Raw genomic sequence first — 19,574 nt, 5'->3', positions numbered from 1 at the left:
ATGCGCACGTACAGGCATACACACATCTCTTGCTCCACTTTCACACTCACGAAGCACACACACACACACATGCACGCACGGACGGACACACACACACAGTGCAGACACACACACGTGCCACTTGCCAAGCCCCACTTACCTCATCAGTGGCTTCAGCCGCCACTCCTGACGCCACCGGTCCTCTGGCCATCTACTCCATGGGCGCAGGCTTCTCCCAAAGACGGAAGTCCCGCCCCACGACAGCCGTGAGCATGCACATCCCGAAACCGGAAGTTCAGGAGTGTGCACGCTCACAGCTTACTGTACGAGAAGCCACTGGGTTATTTTTGGCATATTTAATTTTAAAGGATAGCCTAGATTAGCATGGGCAATCATTCGTGTAGTAAGTGGCTAAGTGGCGCCTTGCGGTGCAAACAGCTCCAGCTACAACTTCAGCGTGCTCAAGTAATTGTTTTGTTAAAAGTGGATGCAAGGTAAGTTCCAGACACTTGCCTATCCGTGTCAAGCGGTTTAAATCGGTAAGAACAGCGCAAAGACCCCATGGATCCCACAGAAAGGCAGATCTTCTGAAGTAGTAATAGCTGTGAGCGTGCACATCCCGAAACCGGAAGTTCGGGAGTGTGCACGCTCACGGCTTGTTGTTGTTCTGTTTTAGCGCACATATTCCCTTTCATGGCAGCCTTAAAACATTTCTGATGAATTAAAACTTACTGCGTGCTCTCCCTGAGAAGGAAATTCTTTTAAAAACTTTCTTCGGCTGTGGTTGACAAGAAGGTGACGTTCGTTTTTTTTTTTTTTTTTTAAGCAAATAGCCCTGCGTTTCTTTAATCTGCCGGTATTGGTTGACATTGTGATGTTTGGTGAAGTCCTGGCAGCTAGCATTTTCATATGTCTGTAGCACAGTGTGAAAAAGAAGAATGTTGACAAATATTGTCAAAATAATGATTCAATACACATTTAATTTTACTACTGTCTGTGAACATGCATTGAAATATATTTCTGTTGTAAACTCGACTCGCAACTGGGAGTGTCTGTTAAATGAAGGAGCACACCGTACACTTTGGGACTGAACTGTTTTCTTGTCTTGATGGGGCTACAGCAGTTGCCTGCAGTGAGCAACAATTAAGTCAATGCTTTGTTAGCTGAGAATTGGAGTTAAAACTCAGCCTTACCGTTCGACACAGAGATTTTAGGATGCATTCTGGTCAAATGTGTCTGTTTCATGTTTCAACGCTGCCTCTACAGGCTAGCATCACCTATTCCTTACACTGATTATTTAACTAGAAAGACGATGAGGTCATCGTTGACAGTAACAAATCCCTTTAGTATCTTTTAATGTACCTGCTTTTGTTTAATAAAATCTCATTCCACTGGTGTGCCGTCTCATTAGTGCATAGCACACTACAGATTCCCCGTATTCCCATTTAAACAGAGACCTGCTTCCACAAAGAGGACGAGGAAGGTAATGTTAAAATGACATGGGGTGGTTGCGAATCCAAGTACTTTAACTGTTGTCATGCCAGATGATGTGGCTATAAATATAACAATATTCTCTGCGCAGCGCTATGTTTTTAGGTCTCGTCTATTATATTCCGCAAGGAATAAATAGACGAGAGTATTGTGGGCAAACCAAGCTCTGAAACCATCACAGACTTTGGACAGTTCGTGTGGAGCACTCGTGCGGAAAGCGCGTCCATATCAAAGCCATCAGCCTCCCTCCCACAGGCATCTGTTGGTTCCCCAGCGTTGGTGCAGTGCGTGCTCGGCCTCACTTCTCCTCCCCCCTAATTACATCCCTTACATCCCTAATTTCACTTTCACGGACGCGAGGCCTTGAGCTTCACTTCAAAGGCATCCTCCCTTTGTGGTCTGTCCGACCACTTTACTGTGTCCTTCGTTGTCTCTCTTTCTCTCTGACTCTACTGATATCCCTCACCCAATCTGTGCCCCCTCATCTCAGCGTCTCCTTCGCCCTCCCCCCACTCACCCTCTCTTCCCACCCTCACCCTATCTCTAATTTTACTTTTAACTTCTCTCTGACCCCTCATCTCCTCTTCCCGTGCCCCTCGTGCATGTCTGCCTCGCCGCCCCTCTCCAGGCGCTCATGTCTCCCTCGACTCCTCCTTTCTACCATCCTCCCTCTTTCCCGTCATCTTTTCTCACATGCATCTCTCCTATCAACCCCTCCCCCTCATCTTCCCAGATGTGTCCCCCCTCCCATGTCTCTTTCTGTTGTCCTCTGTCTCACTCAGCCCTTCTCTCATCCTTCCTGTTTTGCGCGCCCTCCATTTCGTTATGCCCCTCTTTCCCTTATGCCACCTCTCATCTCCGTTATGCCTGCACGTGAGGATACTGAAAGCATCAACACGCGCCCTCGGCCTCTTTCCAGCTCGGATTCATGCACAGCGGGGATGGGTGCAATGCCAGCGTCTCCGGTACTGGCAAACGCTGCAGGCAGCATTCCAGTCCATCGTTTTTCGCCCACTATGTCACTTGACAGACACCAGCACGTGCACAGCAGCTTTGGAGCTGCCCCGTCCAGCCCCAGCGGGCAGGCCAGGGCTTCTCTGGATGGGAGACAAGCCACTGCTGACCGTTCCAGCCCATGTCTGCCCAGCCAGGGGGTGGAGCCCTAGTTCTGTGGCAAGAGGGCAGGTGCCTAATTGGTTTCCGGTGCTGAGAGATAAGCAAAATGGCAGTTTATGAATACAGTATGCATTGAAAATTACTAATACCTGCCTCCCCAGACTATATTTTAGCTATGGGGATTTGGAATAAAGAGCACTTGCTACCCAACATATGCACTCATGTCAAATAGAACCTCTGGTAAAAAGTACACCATCATGAAGTTACTTATTGTATTTTTTGGTCGGGAGGGGGAACATGCCTTTATGCATTGGGGTGTAGAGGAATGACTTGGCAAACTGGATGACTAGCTTATTGCAAGAGACTGAGTGGTTCAAGGTTTACATCACTCTACCGCCCTCACTCTACCGCCCTCACGCTACCGCCCTCACTCTACCACTCTACAGCCCTCACTCTACCACCCTCACTCTACCACTCTACCGCCTTCACTCTACCGCCCTCACGCACTCATTCTACCACTCTACCGCCCTCACTCTACCACTCTACTGCCCTCACGCTACCGCCCTCACTCTACTGCCCTCACTCTACTGCCCTCACTCTACTGCCCTCACTCTACCGCCCTCACTCTACCGCCCTCACTCTACCGCCCTCACTCTACCACTCTACTGCCCTCACTCTACCACTCTACCGCCCTCTCTACCACTCTACCGCCCTCACTCTACCGCCCTCACTCTACCACTCTACCGCACTCTCTACCACACTCACTCTAACACTCTTCCGCCCTCATTCCCTCACTCTACAACTCTACCGTCCTCATGCCCTCACTCTACCGCCCTCACTCTACAACTCTACCGTCCTCACGCCCTCACTCTACCTCCCTGACTCTACCACTCTACCACCCTCACTCTACCACTGTACCGCCCTCACGCCCTCACTCTTATCCATCGCCCTCACTCTTATCCATCGCCCTCACTCTTATCCATCGCCCTCACTCTTATCCATCGCCCTCACTCTTATCCATCGCCCTCACTCTTATCCATCGCCCTCACTCTTATCCATCGCCCTCACTCTTATCCATCGCCCTCACTCTATCTATCGCCCTTACTCTAGCTCTCTTCCACCCCACCTCCTTCTTTATATCCATGTTCTCTTCACCTGTGTTGATCTGCTGCTCTCTTCCACCCCGCCTCCTTCTTTAACGCTGTTCTTTTCTCCTGTGCTGATCTCCTGTTCCCTTCCACCACCTGCTTCTCTAACTCCCTGTTCTCTTCTCCCATGCTGATCTGCTGTTCGCATCCTCCCGCCTCCTTCTCTAACTCCCTGTTCTCTTCTCCTGTGCTGATATGCTGCTCTATTCCACACCGCATCCTTCTTTAACTCTGTTCTTTTCTCCTGTGCTGATCTGCTGCTCTCTTCCACCAGCCTCCTTCTTTAACTCCCTGTTCTCTTCTCCTGTGCTGATCTGCTGCTCTCTTCCACCGCACCTCCTTCTTTACATCCCTGTTCTCTTCTCTTCTCCTGTGCTGATCTGCTACTCTCTTCCACCCGCCTCCTACTTTAACTCCCTGTTCTGTTCCCCCGTGCTGATCTGCTGCTCTCTTCCACCCGCCTCCTTCTTTAACTCTGTTCTTTTCTCCTGTGCTGATCTGCTGCTCTCTTCCACCGCACCTCCTTCTTTACATCCCTGTTCTCTTCTCTTCTCCTGTGCTGATCTGCTACTCTCTTCCACCCGCCTCCTACTTTAACTCCCTGTTCTGTTCCCCCGTGCTGATCTGCTGCTCTCTTCCACCCGCCTCCTTCTTTACCTCCCTGTTCTCTTCTCCTGTGCTGATCTGCTGCTCTCTTCCACCCCACCTCCTTCTTTAACTCCCTGTTCTCTTCTCCGGTGCTGACCTGCTGTTCTCTTTCACCCCACCTCCTTCTCTAACTCCCTGTTCTCTTCTCCTGCACTGACTTGCTGTTCTTTTCCACCGCATCCTTCTATAACTACCGGTTCTCTTCTGTGCTGATCTGCTGCTCTCATCCACCCACCTCCTTCTTTAACTCCCTGTTCTCTTCTCCTGTGCTTATCTGCTGCTCTCTTCCACCCCACCTCCTTCTTTACATCCCTGTTCTCTTCTCTTCTCCTGTGCTGATCTGCTGCTCTCTTCCACCACACCTCCTTCTTTACATCCTGTTCTCTTCTCTTCTCCTGTGCTGATCTGTTACTCTCTTCCACCCGCCTCCTACTTTAACTCCCTGTTCTGTTCCCCCGTGCAGATCTGCTGCTCTCTTCCACCCGCCTCCTTCTTTAACTCTGTTCTTTTCTCCTGTGCTGATCTGCTGCTCTCTTCCACCCGCCTCCTTCTTTACCTCCCTGTTCTCTTCTCCTGTGCTGATCTGCTGCTCTCTTCCACCCCACCTCCTTCTTTAACTCCCTGTTCTCTTCTCCGGTGCTGACCTGCTGTTCTCTTTCACCCCACCTCCTTCTCTAACTCCCTGTTCTGTTCTCCTGCACTGATTTGCTGTTCTTTTCCACCGCATCCTTCTATAACTACCGGTTCTCTTCTGTGCTGATCTGCTGCTCTCATCCACCCACCTCCTTCTTTAACTCCCTGTTCTCTTCTCCTGTGCTTATCTGCTGCTCTCTTCCACCCCACCTCCTTCTTTACATCCCTGTTCTCTTCTCTTCTCCTGTGCTGATCTGCTGCTCTCTCCCACCCCACCTCCTTCTTTACATCCCTGTTCTCTTCTCTTCTCCTGTGCTGATCTGTTACTCTCTTCCACCCGCCTCCTACTTTAACTCCCTGTTCTGTTTCCCCGTGCTGATCTGCTGCTCTCTTCCTCCCGCCTCCTTCTTTAACTCTGTTCTTTCTCCTGTGCTGATCTGCTGCTCTCTTCCACCCGCCTCCTTCTTTACCTCCCTGTTCTCTTCTCCTGTGCTGATCTGCTTCTCTCTTCCACCCCACCTCCTTCTTTAACTCCCTGTTCTCTTCTCCGGTGCTGACCTGCTGTTCTCTTTCACCCCACCTCCTTATCTAACTCCCTGTTCTCTTCTCATGCACTGATTTGCTGTTCTTTTCCACCGCCTCCTTCTATAACTACCGGTTCTCTTCTGTGCTGATCTGCTGTTCTCTTCCAACCCACCTCCTTCTCTACCTCCCTGTTCTCTTCTCCTGTGCTGTTCTGCGGTTCTCTTTCACCCCACCTCCTTATCTAACTCCCTGTTCTATTCTCTTCTCCTGTGCTGAACTGCTGCTCTCTTCCTCCCCACCTCCTTCTTTAACTCCCTGTTCTCTTCTGCTTTGCTGATCTGTTCCTCTCTTCTACCCATCTCCTTCTCTAAATCCCTGTTCTCTTCTCTCAAGCTGATATGCTGCTCTCTTCCACCGTGCCTCCTTCTCTAACCCCCTGTTCTCTTTTCCTGTTCTTATCTGCTACTCTCTTCCACCCCACCTCCTTCTTTAACTCTGTTCTTTTCTCCTGTGCTGATCTGCTGCTCTCTTCCACCCCACCTCCTTCTTTAACTCCCTGTTTTCTTCTCATGTGCTGATCTGCTGCTCCCTTCCACCCGCCTCCTTCTTTAACTCCCTGTTCTCTTTTGCTGTGCTGATCTGCTGCTCTCTTCCACCCACCTCCGTCTTTACATCCCTGTTCTCTTCTCTACTCCTGTGCTGATCTGCTACTCTCTTCCACCCGCCTCCTACTTTAACTCCCTGTTCTGTTCCCCCGTGCTGATCTGCTGCTCTCTTCCACCCGCCTCCTTCTTTAACTCTGTTCTTTTCTCCTGTGCTGATCTGCTGCTCTCTTCCACCCGCCTCCTTTACCTCCCTGTTCTCTTCTCCTGTGCTGATCTGCTGCTCTCTTCCACCCCACCTCCTTCTTTAACTCCCTGTTCTCTTCTCCGGTGCTGACCTGCTGTTCTCTTTCACCCACCTCCTTCTCTAACTCCCTGTTCTCTTCTCCTGCACTGATTTGCTGTTTTTTTCCACCGCCTCCTTCTATAACTACCGGTTCTCTTCTGTGCTGATCTGCTGCTCTCATCCACCCACCTCCTTCTTTAACTCCCTGTTCTCTTCTCCTGTGCTGATCTGCGGTTCTCTTTCACCCAACCTCCTTATCTAACTCCCTGTTCTATTCTCTTCTCCTGTGCTGAACTGCTGCTCTCTTCCTCCCCACCTCCTTCTTTAACTCCCTGTTCTCTTCTGCTTTGCTGATCTGTTCCTCTCTTCTACCCATCTCCTTCTCTAACTCCCTGTTCTCTTCTCTTCTCTCATGCTGATATGCTGCTCTCTTCCACCGTGCCTCCTTCTCTAACCCCCTGTTCTCTTTTACTGTGCTGATCTGCTACTCTCTTCCACCCCACCTCCTTCTTTAACTCTGTTTAATTCTCCTGTGCTGATCTGCTGCTCTCTTCCACCCCACCTCCTTCTTTAACTCCCTGTTTTCTTCTCCTGTGCTGATCTGCTGCTCTCTTCCACCCGCCTCCTTCTTTAACTCCCTGTTCTCTTTTGCTGTGCTGATCTGCTGCTCTCTTCCACCCACCTCCTTCTCTAATTCCCTGTTCTCTTCTATTCTACCGTACTGATATGCTGTTCTCTTCCACCGCCTCCCTCTCTAGCTCCCTGTTCTCTTCTCCTGTGCCGATCTGCTGTTCTCTTCCACCCGCCTCCTTCTTTAACTCCCTGTTCTCTTTTGCTGTGATGATCTGCTGCTCTCTTCCACCCACCTCCTTCTCTAATTCCCTGTTCTCTTCTATTCTCCCATACTGATCTGCTGCTCTCTTACATCGCCTCCCTCTCTAGCTCCCTGTTCTCTTCTCTTCTCCTGTGCCGATGTGCTGTTCTCTTCCACCCGCCTCCTTCTTTAACTCTCTGTTCTCTTCTGCTGTGCTGATCTGCTGCTCTCTTCCACATACATCCTTCTGTAACCGCACACACACATACATACAACTACGCACACACAAACACACATCACCCCACACATCACCCCACACATCACCCCACACATCACCCCACGCACAACCCCACGCACAACCCCACGCACAACCCCACGCACAACCCCACGCACAACCCCACGCACAACCCCACGCTCAACCACACTCTATCTATCGCCCTCACTCTATCTAGCTAACGCCCTCTCTCTATCTAGCTAACGCCCTCACTCTATCTAGCTAACGCCCTCACTCTATCTAGCTAAAGCCCTCACTCTATCTAGCTAACGCCCTCACTCTATCTAGCTAACGCCCTCACTCTATCTAGCTAACGCCCTCACTCTATCTAGCTAACGCCCTCACGCTATCTAGCTAACGCCCTCACGCTATCTAGCTAACGCCCTCACGCTATCTAGCTAACGCCCTCACGCTATCTAGTTAACGCCCTCACGCTATCTAGCTAACGCCCTCACGCTATCTAGCTAACGCCCTCACGCTATCTAGCTAACGCCCTCACGCTATCTAGCTAACGCCCTCACGCTATCTAGCTAACGCCCTCATGCTATCTAGCTAACGCCCTCACGCTATCTAGCTAACGCCCTCACGCTATCTAGCTATCGCCCTCACGCTATCTATCTATCTATCTTTCGCCCTCACTCTATCTATCTTTCGCCCTCACTCTATCTATCTATCTATCTTTCGCCCTCACGCTATCTATCTATCTATCTTTCGCCCTCACGCTATCTATCTTTCGCCCTCACGCTATCTATCTATCTTTCGCCCTCACTCTATCTATCTATCTTTCGCCCTCACTCTATCTATCTATCTTTCGCCCTCACTCTATCTATCTATCGCCCTCCCTCTATCTATCTATCGCCCTCCCTCTATCTATCTATCGCCCTCACTCTATCTATCTATCTATCTATCTATCTATCTATCTTTCGCCCTCACTCTATCTATCTATCTATCTATCTATCTATCTATCTATCTATCTATCTATCTATCTATCTATCTTTCGCCCTCACTCTATCTATCTATCTATCTATCGCCCTCACTCTATCTATCTATCTATCGCCCTCACTCTATCTATCTATCGCCCTCCCTCTAGCTATCTATCGCCCTCACTCTATCTATCGTCCTCCCTCTCGCTATCTTTCGCACTCACTCTATCTATCTTTCGCCCATCTATCGCCCTCACTCTATCTATCTATCGCAGCACCACAGCATCACTCAGGGGTACCACAGCATCACTCAGGGGCACCACAACATCACTATGCGCTACCACAGCATCACTGAACGCCACAGCATCACTCGTCGCCACCACAACATCACTCAGCGCCACCACAGTATCAATCTGTGCAACCATTCAACAATAACTGGTTCAAATATTTTCTCTCAATGTTTCAAGCTTTATTACAAATGTCACAAAAAAGATGTTAATATTTCACTTCTGTTCTTGGATTTTCATCACAATAAAATGCACGGAACATAATCTTCACAAAAGTTATTTACAAATTAAGCTATTGCCATTATAAATTACAATAACTTTTATTTAAGTATTAATTATTTAAAAAAATTAAAAGCCATTGTTATTTGTAACTATCAATACATCTAAGTCACGTAAATACAAAACATGTTGCATTACAAATGCTATAGGTGTCACATTTGCAAAAGATAAAAGTATTGGCATTGTAATTGACAAAGCTATTAATTTCGCTATTTTCAAAACCAACACATAAATTAAAAAAAATTAATTTACAAGACCAATAGCTCAAACTTTCCTAATGTGAGACCTATTGCATTGCAAATGCTTGTTCTATATGTGCTGCATTCTGCAGCACACATAGAAGGAGGAAATCGCCCCTAAGAAAAGGGTCTGTGCAGGAAAGTGCCCCTTCCTGCACAAAAACAATCCGGCCTACAACACATGCACCCTCACACCATGGTGAAAGGGTGCCTGCGTTGGTGCTAGGCTGCAGAAACGGCGCTAGCGCAGGGGGAAGGACAGAAAAGCACCGTGTTGGATGAGTACGGTGCATTCCTACCCTTTCACTTTGATGCAGGGCCGTGCAGCAAGGTGACTTGCGCTGCCCTACACAAAGACCCCATAAATGATTGCCAAGATGTGTAAGGTTTTAGAAGAAAGAACAAGGGGTAAAATCAAGACTTAGCAGAGTTGGTCGTTGACAACCCTGGTATTCTGCAATTGTGAATGGCAATGCACTACTGAGTCCAAATGTAGTGTCCCCTGGTGGGGTCCGTCCCCCATAGTACTGCATGGGCCCAATCGTCCTGGGTTTTTTCTATGCTCACATTTTCAACATACAGTAAAACAAAAGAATGTTTTTTTTTGTGGTTAGGCATAATTCATTATTTATCTGCCATCTTCAGATTGATTTCATCACATCACTTGGAAACGTTGTGCGTGTTCTCCCTCTTACCTATTTCATTTAATGCACTACTGAGAAAAAATGTCAGCCCCTATTATTATTATTTTACAAATGAGGTACTGCATAAATGACAACACACACAAAAAGAAATAAAGGTGTGTATTCCAATAACCATTGTTTCAAACATTTATCTAAAAGCTATAAAGGGTTTATAAATCCTAATCATACCATTCGCAATTTTTGCTAGTCAGTGATCAATTTGCCACATGTTAAGAAGAATAAAGTAGCTGTATGACACTACCACTTCAGCCTTCACCACGCACGTTTTTCCATCGCAGATTTTACAACACATGCCACTCTTACGCATTTACATTCACTCATTCAATGTTACTGAAAAATCATGTCACAGTCCAACACTGCCACCTTGTGTTGAAAAAAGATACATTAATTCTTGCGAGGTTATTAACAATATATATATATATATATATATATATATATATATATATATATATATATATATATATATATATATATATATATATATATATATATATATATATATATATATATATATATATATATATATATATATATTACCTACTGGCTATCGCCAGTAGGTATATATAGTTAGAATTTTTTCCCTATGGGACTTTTGAAAATTCTATGTCTAATAACTTTTGCGTTTGTGGACGGAATCGGCTGAAATTTTCAGGAAAATGGCACATTTTGTTTCTGAGCAGCCCCTGAAAATTTGGTGGGGTTTCGTCAAGGGGGGGCTGAGAAAAAAGGGGGGTCCCAAAACGCGTTTTTCCCATTCATTTTTCCATAGGGCGGTTGGACTCACTTTTAGTTCGAACGGCTGAATGGATTTGCACGAAACTTGGCAAAATTGTAGGGACTGTTAGCCCGATGTGCCTTTGCTAGGTCTCAATATATGTGCTCCAGTAGTTTTTGAGAAATTAACGTTCAAACCAAGATATATATCTGTAACAGCGCTCTGGGCAGCGATCCGGTCCGCTTACTTTTCGCTTATCGGAACTTTGCGCGCAGAAAGCTGATTGGCTCTCCGGTGTCTGTCAACATTCTAAACAGTCCGGAGCGGACGCCATCTTGTCTCTCGGTAGGATCGAGAGAGAAGAAGAGGTGGAAAACGAAGGGGGAATTTAATGAAAGGGGGCAAGGTATCCCCCTCTTGACCCCCTAGGAATGTTGTTGGGGTTATTAAAGGGTCCCGTGGGGAAAATAAAAAAAAAATGATTTTTCACGGTAGAAGCGCGGCCGCGAACTGGTAGCGAAACGGGAATTCGCCATTTTGTGCTTCGTAAATTAAATTACTAGTTATAAGTGGGTGCGGGAGACGTATCCTAATCCCCTATGTTTCCTGAGGGTGGGTGAGGAGGCTGATATATGTTGATACATCTCTTCCAGCGGCTGTGCGTGAGCTTTTTTTTTTTTTTTGCTGCGTGACAGTCCGGAGCGGCCGCCATCTTGTCTCTCGGTAGGATCGAGAGAGAAGAAAAGGTGAAAAACTAAGGGGGAATTTAATGAAAGGGGGCAAGGTATCCCCCTCTTGACCCCCTAGGAATGTTGTTGGGGTTATTAAAGGGTCCCGTGGGGAAAATAAAAAAAAAATGATTTTTCACGGTAGAAGCGCTTCACGGGCCGCGAACTGGGCCGCAAACTGGTAGCGAAACGGGAATTCGCCATTTTGTGCTTCGTTAATTAAAGTACTAGGTATAAGGGGGTGCGGGAGACATATCCTAATCCCCTATGTTTCCTGAGGGTGGCTGAGGAGGCTGATATATGTTGATACATCTCTTCCAGCGGCTGCGCCATCTTGCCTTTTTTCGAATGCCACAATTTTGTCGTGCACGGCAGCCATTTTAGATGCCAGGCTGGTTCCAGGCTATCACCTAACCCTGCGGATGTAGTTTATGGCCCCAGCTGTAGAGAATTCAGACATGCCAATCCTCCTGATTCAGGCGTGTGAGTACTGATTTCAGTGCTAGTCTCCCGCCTCCCGATTTCTGCAAGCAAAAACCCGGGGGCATATTACGAACAACTAGCGATAATTTTTGTCTCTAACTTGTTTAGAGACAAAAATTATCGCCGCACATCGGCGATTTTTATCGCAGATAAACCTTGCTATTATCGCAGAAAAGTCAGCGATATTCATGTATTATCGACCTAATGCTCTTAGCCATGTTATCCACCTCCCATTGGATAACATGGCTAAGAACTGCTCAGGGCAGGTGTTAGATTTTGGAGATATTCGCGCTTAGCGCGAATATCTCCAAAAGTTGGTAATAGAAGGTAGCGATGTTAGGGACTGTTTCCAGTCGCTAACATCTTGGCACGCCACTTTGCATGTCATTAGTGATAAGTATCACTGACATGCAAAGCGGGGCCCAAGATGGTCGCTATCTCCTTTTAGCTGTCACTAACTGGTGTTAGCGACAGCTTGATAATAGGGAAATAATTTTATCTCCGCTTTCATGGTTTTTAAAGCCAAAAAAGCGGAGATAAACCCCCTTGATAATATGCCCCACGATTCCTTGGGGGTTTCAGCTGACAGGGCTTGGTATTGTGTTACATGGTAATTTTTCCATAAAACGTCAGAGGGTCGATGCAGGGGTTCTAGAAGAGGTGATAAACCATTTAAGCCTCATGAACAAGCGCATGGTCTTTTAAAGATTTGAGAAGTACTCGGGGCGGCGGTGTGTGTGTGCCCTCTTTCAGGAGCGGGCGGGGGGGCACTGCCAGCAACTTGCCAGGTCAGGTAGTGTTCAACACGTGCATCACCCTTTCTCTGCCTGCTATTGCGCTCCATGCTTCGGAAAGGTAAGAAAAAGAACGTGCATTTGAGTTTGAAATGTCCGATCCTGCAGCAGCACACTTCCAAAGCCCACACATGACAATAACCCGATTCAAGGCCCCATTCACCCGTTTTTAAAAAAATAGATAACACTCCAACAAAGTAAGGTTATAAAACTTTATTAACTACTAACTTTAACAAACGGAACAAAAACTAAAAACATTTAAACATTTCTCAACACAAAAAGCAACAATGGTTAGAAGCTGTCTTTTGTGCGAATAGTCCCAAGGCAGCACAACGTGCAGAGTTCTGGACGGCACCCAGGTGATGTCGCCTGGGTGCCGCACTGGTTTAGGGATCCTACAATGCTTCTCCGAAAATTGGCGTGGGGCGTCCCGGGTGGGGCGGGGGGAGGCCTCGTCAGTAGCGGTCTGTTGTGCGAATAGTCCCAAGGCAGCACAACGTGCAGAGTTCTGGACGGCACCCAGGTGATGTCGCCTGGGTGCCGCACTGGTTTAGGGATCCTACAATGCAGCACAGAAAAACAGCGTGGGGCGTCCCGGGTGGTGCGGGGGGAGGCCTCGTCAGTAGCGGTTTGTGTCCAGTGTCACATGGCTGACACAACATGTACGACAGGCACCCAGGTGATGTCCAGTAAACTGCCGCACTGGTTTTGGTATCCTACAATGCTGCTCCGAAAATTGGCGTGCGGCGGCTCGGGGGGGGGCGTGGGGGAGCCGGCGTGAACGGGCCTCCCCAGGTGGCGGCCATCTAGCTGAGTTGCGCTCGCTCTTGCGGCCACAGCGTCTCGCTCACCATGTTGTTGAGTTGCTCCCACTCTTGCAGTGCAGCGATAGGCGGCTGCCACATGGCTCTTAAAATGGCGGACAGCTCCTCGGTTTTAGGCCTGGTCCACTGAAATGGCCCTGGGACACTTTGGAACTCGGACGCTTGCCTGCTAGGGCTTGGGCTCCATTCTCGAAAAGCGTCCGCTCAGCCGTGAAGATTGTATAAAAGTCTTGGGGGCCCCCGACTCCCGCAGGCTTCCGGTGGGGAGCGGCTGCCATGATTGCTCGCGGAATGACCACGACGGAGCCACGAGATGGTGGTGCTCTCATGCTGACGCCAGCTTCAGTCTGAATGATCCAGAAACAAGGTGGGGCTTTCATCGTTTGGGAAAAAAAAATGTTCTAAACCAATGAAAAGTGTTATTTTTAGGTCATATGACCAAGCCTTCCATCACATGACCTGTTATGCGACATAGGGCTACAAAAAGCGTAGAAAATCTGTTGGCACGTGAGGCGGCGTCAGTAGCGGACCGATGTGCGAATAGGCCGAAGGCAGCACAACGGGCCGAGATCCGGATGGTACCGAGGTGGTGTCCAGCAAATTGCCGCACTGGTGTGGCCATCCTACAATGCTGCGCCGAAAGACGGCGTGTCCAGCTGAATTGCGGTCACTGTTGCGGTACAGTGACTCGAACGCGCCGAGATCCGGATGGCACCGAGGTGGTGTCCAGCAAATTGCCGCACTGGTGTGGCCATCCTACAATGCTGCGCCGAAAGACGGCGTGTCCAGCTGAATTGCGGTCACTGTTGCGGTACAGTGACTCGAACGCGCCGAGATCCGGATGGCGCCGAGGTGGTGTCCAGCAAATTGCCGTACTGGTGTGGCCATCCTACAATGCTGCGCCGAAAGACGGCGTGTTCAGCTGAGTTCCGGTCACTCTTCCGGCACAGTGACTCGAACGCGCTGAGATCCGGATGGCACCGAGGTGGTGTCCAGCAAGTGGCTGCACTGGTGTGGCCATCCTACAATGCTGCGCCGAAAGTCGGCGTGGGGTGCCCCGTTGGCTTATGAGGTGATGTCAGTAGTGGACTGATGTGTGAATAGGTCGGAACCAGCACAAGGCGCCAAGATCCGAATGGCAAGTCCTGGATGTTGAGTGCCTCAGTTGAGATTTCTGAGCAGTGCTTGTAGGACTGTCTGAAGCTTATTTGCACCTGCTGCAGCTTCACTAGGTCCGGCGGAACTTTTTGCCTTTTCCTTTCTGCTTCTTTTCCTACAATGCGTTTCATCTGAAGACACGACCAGGTCCCTGAATGTGTGCAGGGGGACGCTATTGATTGAATGAACGCGCCGAGATCTGGATGGCACCGAGGTGGTGTCCAGCAAATTGCCGCACTGGTGTGGCCATCCTACAATGCTGCGCCGAAAGTCGGCGTGGGGTGTCCCGTTGGTTTATGAGGTGATGTCAGTAGTGGACCGATGTGTGAATAGGTCGGAACCAGCACAAGGCGCCCTGCACTGTTGAGCCTTTTTCAATGCCTGTTTTTTGTTGTTTCCCCTCCATCAAAAACAAAACAAAAATACAAGGCGCCAAGATCCGAATGGCAAGTCCTGGATGTTGAGTGCCTCAGTTGAGAGTTCTGAGCAGTGCTTGTAAGACTGTCTGAAGCTTATTTGCACCTGCTGCAGCTTCACTAGGTCCGGCGGAACTTTTTTCCTTTTCCTTTCTGCTTCTTTTCCTACAATGCGTTTCATCTGAAGACACGACCAGGTCCCTGAATGTGTGCAGGGGGACGCTATTGATTGAATGAAAATGGCGGCTTGACACAAAGCTGACTCAAGCGTTACTGTTGGTGCTATACAGACAAAAATTGGTTTTCAGTTTGTACATTCTTCAGGTTTTTTTTTTCCATCCAAGTCTGATTGAGAGTTTGTAGAAAAATGGCTTCAGATTTTCCACATACTACTCTTCAACATTCTTCCTAAATGTAACAATGTGAAACTCACTAGGAGAACGGCTGTTTCTGTTTCCTTTCAAAATGCTGCCACCAATATTTTCTGAATGGAAGACACCATCTTGTAGCATAAAGGGCCGAAAGGGGTTCTGGTCTGGCCGATGGTTGGTGGAGACATTTTGACTATATCTTGGACCTGCCCGGCCTCGCCCAAAATGGCGCCGGTATAAATGGGACTCGTAACTCTTTGCCCGCAAATGTATATCTAGAAAATGTTATTGTAAGTGGCCCTGTCGTATTTTAATTACAAAATGTACGTCCACCGATTCCGCAACTGTTAGACACCTTTGTTCTTGTCACCTAATGGCCCGCTCGTTACGTTCTTCTACAGTGTAAATGTCTCCTCATCATATACGATTTCAGTTTGCTCCGTGGCCGGCCCACGTGGTTATAGGCCCGTATTTGTATACTGACATTTTCACAATAAAGGTTTTTAAAACAAAACACGGTAGTAGTATTTTCATTTGTAAAGTTTTTACTTTTAGTGACTGTTTTCGAATCAGTAAAAGGCAAGTGAAATAAAGCAGTCCAATTACATGACGGATAAAAGGTATAATATGTAGGAACGCAGTAAAGATAAATGGTCAAGGGCAGTTGTGTTTTTCATGTCTGCAACATAAAGTGATCGATAAGAATCTGATAATCAGGCGTATCGGCGACTAAGACAGCAGGCCGAATCTCTTTTACTCAACGGCTCCGTCATGGAAGGAAGAAACGCCCTTTTTCTCGAAAAAGGAATATATTTTACTTGCAAGACAGTTGTAAATTTTCCGGGAAAGTACATTAGCCTGGAATATTATAACATATGTTTGAAAAAAAAATATTGTTCGAAAATAATAAAAAGCGTAATTTTTAGGTCATATGACCAAGCTTTTCATCATTAAATTAACAAAAGTAAAATGAACCAATGAAAAGTTTTATTAACAAGTCACATGACCTGTTATGCTTACGTTACGCGCTGCGCGCCGCGCCTCGGATCACTTCCGGGTGCGCTAACGCGGTGTGTCATAAAACGCATTACGCGACAACGTAGGTCAAGAATATAGTCTAAATGTCTCCACCAACCAGCGTTCAGAACACAACCCCTTTCAGCAGTCCAAAAAGTTCTGTTAAATGACAACAGAGGGGACAGGCAACAAGAACCATCAGTCAAAGAGGGGAGGGCAAGTTCTTCTCTTCCGGGTCATGTTGGGGCGCTACCGGAACTGATCGAATTGGTAGTCTACAGTGTTTCTGGATGTTTCAGACTAAAGCTGGCGTCAGCATGAGACCACTACCATCTCGTAGCTCCGTCGTGGCCATTCCACGAGCAATCATGGCAGCCGCTCCCCACCAGAAGCCTGCGGGAGTCGGAGGCCCCCAAGACTTTTGTAGAATCTTCACGGCTGAGGGGACGCTTTTCGAGAATGGGACCCAAGCCCTAGCAGACAAGCGTCCGAGTTCCAAGGTGTCCCAGGGCCATTTTAGTGGACCAGGCCCAAAACCGAAGAGCCGGCCGCCATTTTGAGAGTCCTGTGGCAGCCGCCTATCGCTGCACCGCAAGAGCGGGCGCATCTCAACTACATGGTGAGCGAGACGCTGTAGTCGCAAGAGCGGGCGGTAAACAGCTGAATGGCGGAAGAGGCACAGTGTAGCAAAAGCGGGCGGAATGGCAACTAAAACGATAAAGGGGCGCCCCACTACAGCTTGTCTTCAGGTCAAACGGATTGTGGGACAAGGTCCAGAATTGAAGAGTCATCAAAAGGCAAAAAGTTCCGCCGGACCCCGGGAGCCGGCCGCCTATGTCGGGGGCGATCTCAGGCTACACCAGTGCTATAAGACTTGGGGAGGGTGTCGGAGCCAAGCGTCTTCTCCGAGTCCATGGCCATCACACCGCCCCTCAGGGGCCTCCGTCAAGCTGTTTAGGAAGGTAACATATCACATTGTTTTCTAATGCAGTCAGGTCCACAAACGACACTCACTTACTTTGAGAATAGTGAAGCTGCAGTAGGTGGAAATAAGCTTCAGACAGTGTTACAAGCACTGCTCAGAACTCTTAACTATGGCACCCAACATCCAGAACTTATGCTATTTGAGAATGGTAGTGACATCGAAGCATCTCAGGGACCAAAACCATTAACGTACTTTCACGTATGAAAATCTTACTTGGGGAGGGGGCAGGAGCGAAGCGCCCCCTCCCAGTCAGCGCCACCACACCGTATGTTGAAAATCTGAAGCCATCGTTCTACAAAGTCAACCAAACTTGGATTGAAAAATCTAGAAAAATGTACAAACTGAAAACCAGTTTTGGTCTGCATAGCATCAGTAACAACGCTTGAGTCAGCTTTGTGTCAAGCCGCCATTTTGATTCAACAAAGCACAGGCATTGAAAAAGGCTGAAATTCAGAACTCTAAACTATGGCACCCAACATCCAGGAGCTTGCTATCCGGATCATGGAGCCTTGTGCTGTTTTCGATCTATTCACACATCGGTCCACTACTGACATCATCTTATAAACCAACGTTATGTAAATAGTTTTTTAATAAAATGTTTTACCCTGTTTCTTTGCTGGTGTGTTGTCTATATTTTTAATATTTGCATAGGGTTTGTCGTTATTTTGTGCGGGATGGGTGATGGAGCCGAGCTGTCTTGCAGCCCTCATGGTGTGGAGCTCAGTTCATCTCACTATTTTCGTATTTCTCAAGAAGGGTTGTTCCTAATATTTCTATTTTAGCGAGGTCAAAAAGAGATCCAATTAGTGGCCTACTGATTTTGCTCGATTACTTTTATTTTTTTACACGATTTTTCACTATCTGCAAAGACTAAACAGAGTATTGCGACTTTGTGCTTGTTTGTAAATAGAGAATGATCCAAAGAGAACCAATTCTAAAACAGTAAATGCTTGGACAACAATCAATCAAATGGAGAGACAAGGAGGCACGACGGATTACAACGGGGGTAAAGGCCTGCGTTAACTACCCTTCAGTATCTGCAAAGAGAGAGTACTACTAAGGCAAAAGAGGGGAGGGGGGGGGTGCAGCGTTCAAAGCACATCAGCGTGCATAAATACGAAAATGTTTTTATCTATCACGTACTTGACATTTTAAAGCTTTTCATATTTGCTATTAAAAAACCAATGAAATTCACAGAAAAAACCATAGGTTATAGTGGATATATAGTTAGGAATTTGCATTTACAAAACCTTGAAAATTCAATGAAAAAACCATAGGTTATAGGCCATATATAGTTAGGAATTAGCATTTACAAAACCTTATTTTACTCGCATAAAACCATTGAAATTCCATATATAGTTAGAAGCGCTAACTATATATCGCGCACCCGCAATCCACTGCTGATGATGTCACATATTACATCATTCATGACATGGTCAGTGACATCACTGATGACATCACTGATGACATCTCAAATGACATCACTGATGACAACTCAAATGATATCAATGATGACATCTCAAATGACATCACTGATGACATCACTGATGACAACTCAAATGACATCACTGATGACATCTCATTTGTCATCACTGATCACATCACTCATGTGATAATACAATGAACCTCTTCAGACTCTAATATAACCTTACATACACTCAGTATAAACAGACACTCACAGACTGTCAGTCATCCATGGAGTTACTCACACACCTAGTCAGTCATGCAAAGAATCAATCACACCTCCATTTCCTCAACTATACAGTTATACACATCTTACTTATTCAAACATATAATAACACATATTTACTCTCTTATATAATCCCTGATACAAGCTCACAGTGATCGATACAGCCACTCACACATTCACTGGCTCTTATGTTCAGTTATTTATATATCTCAACTCTCACATGTATTGTGTTTTACATACGTACTTACTTGCACATGTAGCAATGAGAAATCCATTCACTCACCAACACACCCATGCACAGTCAACCGCCCATATAGCTGTTTCCACATGCACTCTTGAACTCATACTCCTAGTGAATCAACTGCTTACACATCTATGCACAGAGTCACGCACCTCCCAGCCACCCACACACACACTCAGCCTCCCATTCAAATACTTGGGCAAC

At 47.3% G+C, this 19,574-nt stretch overlaps 1 protein-coding gene across 1 annotated transcript in view; it reads left to right on the top strand.

Moving 5' to 3' along the window:
- Positions 1-19,574, top strand: part of LOC147722776 (cytosolic non-specific dipeptidase-like) — a 207,628-nt gene that overhangs the window by 71,299 nt on the left and 116,755 nt on the right. The window lies entirely within an intron of this gene.

This window comes from Lissotriton vulgaris, chromosome 4_1 (assembly GCF_964263255.1).
Source record: "Lissotriton vulgaris chromosome 4_1, aLisVul1.2, whole genome shotgun sequence".
Classification (NCBI taxonomy): domain Eukaryota; kingdom Metazoa; phylum Chordata; class Amphibia; order Caudata; family Salamandridae; genus Lissotriton; species Lissotriton vulgaris.
Note: the sequence above shows the minus strand (reverse complement) of the source record. Positions and strands in the feature narration are given on the sequence as shown.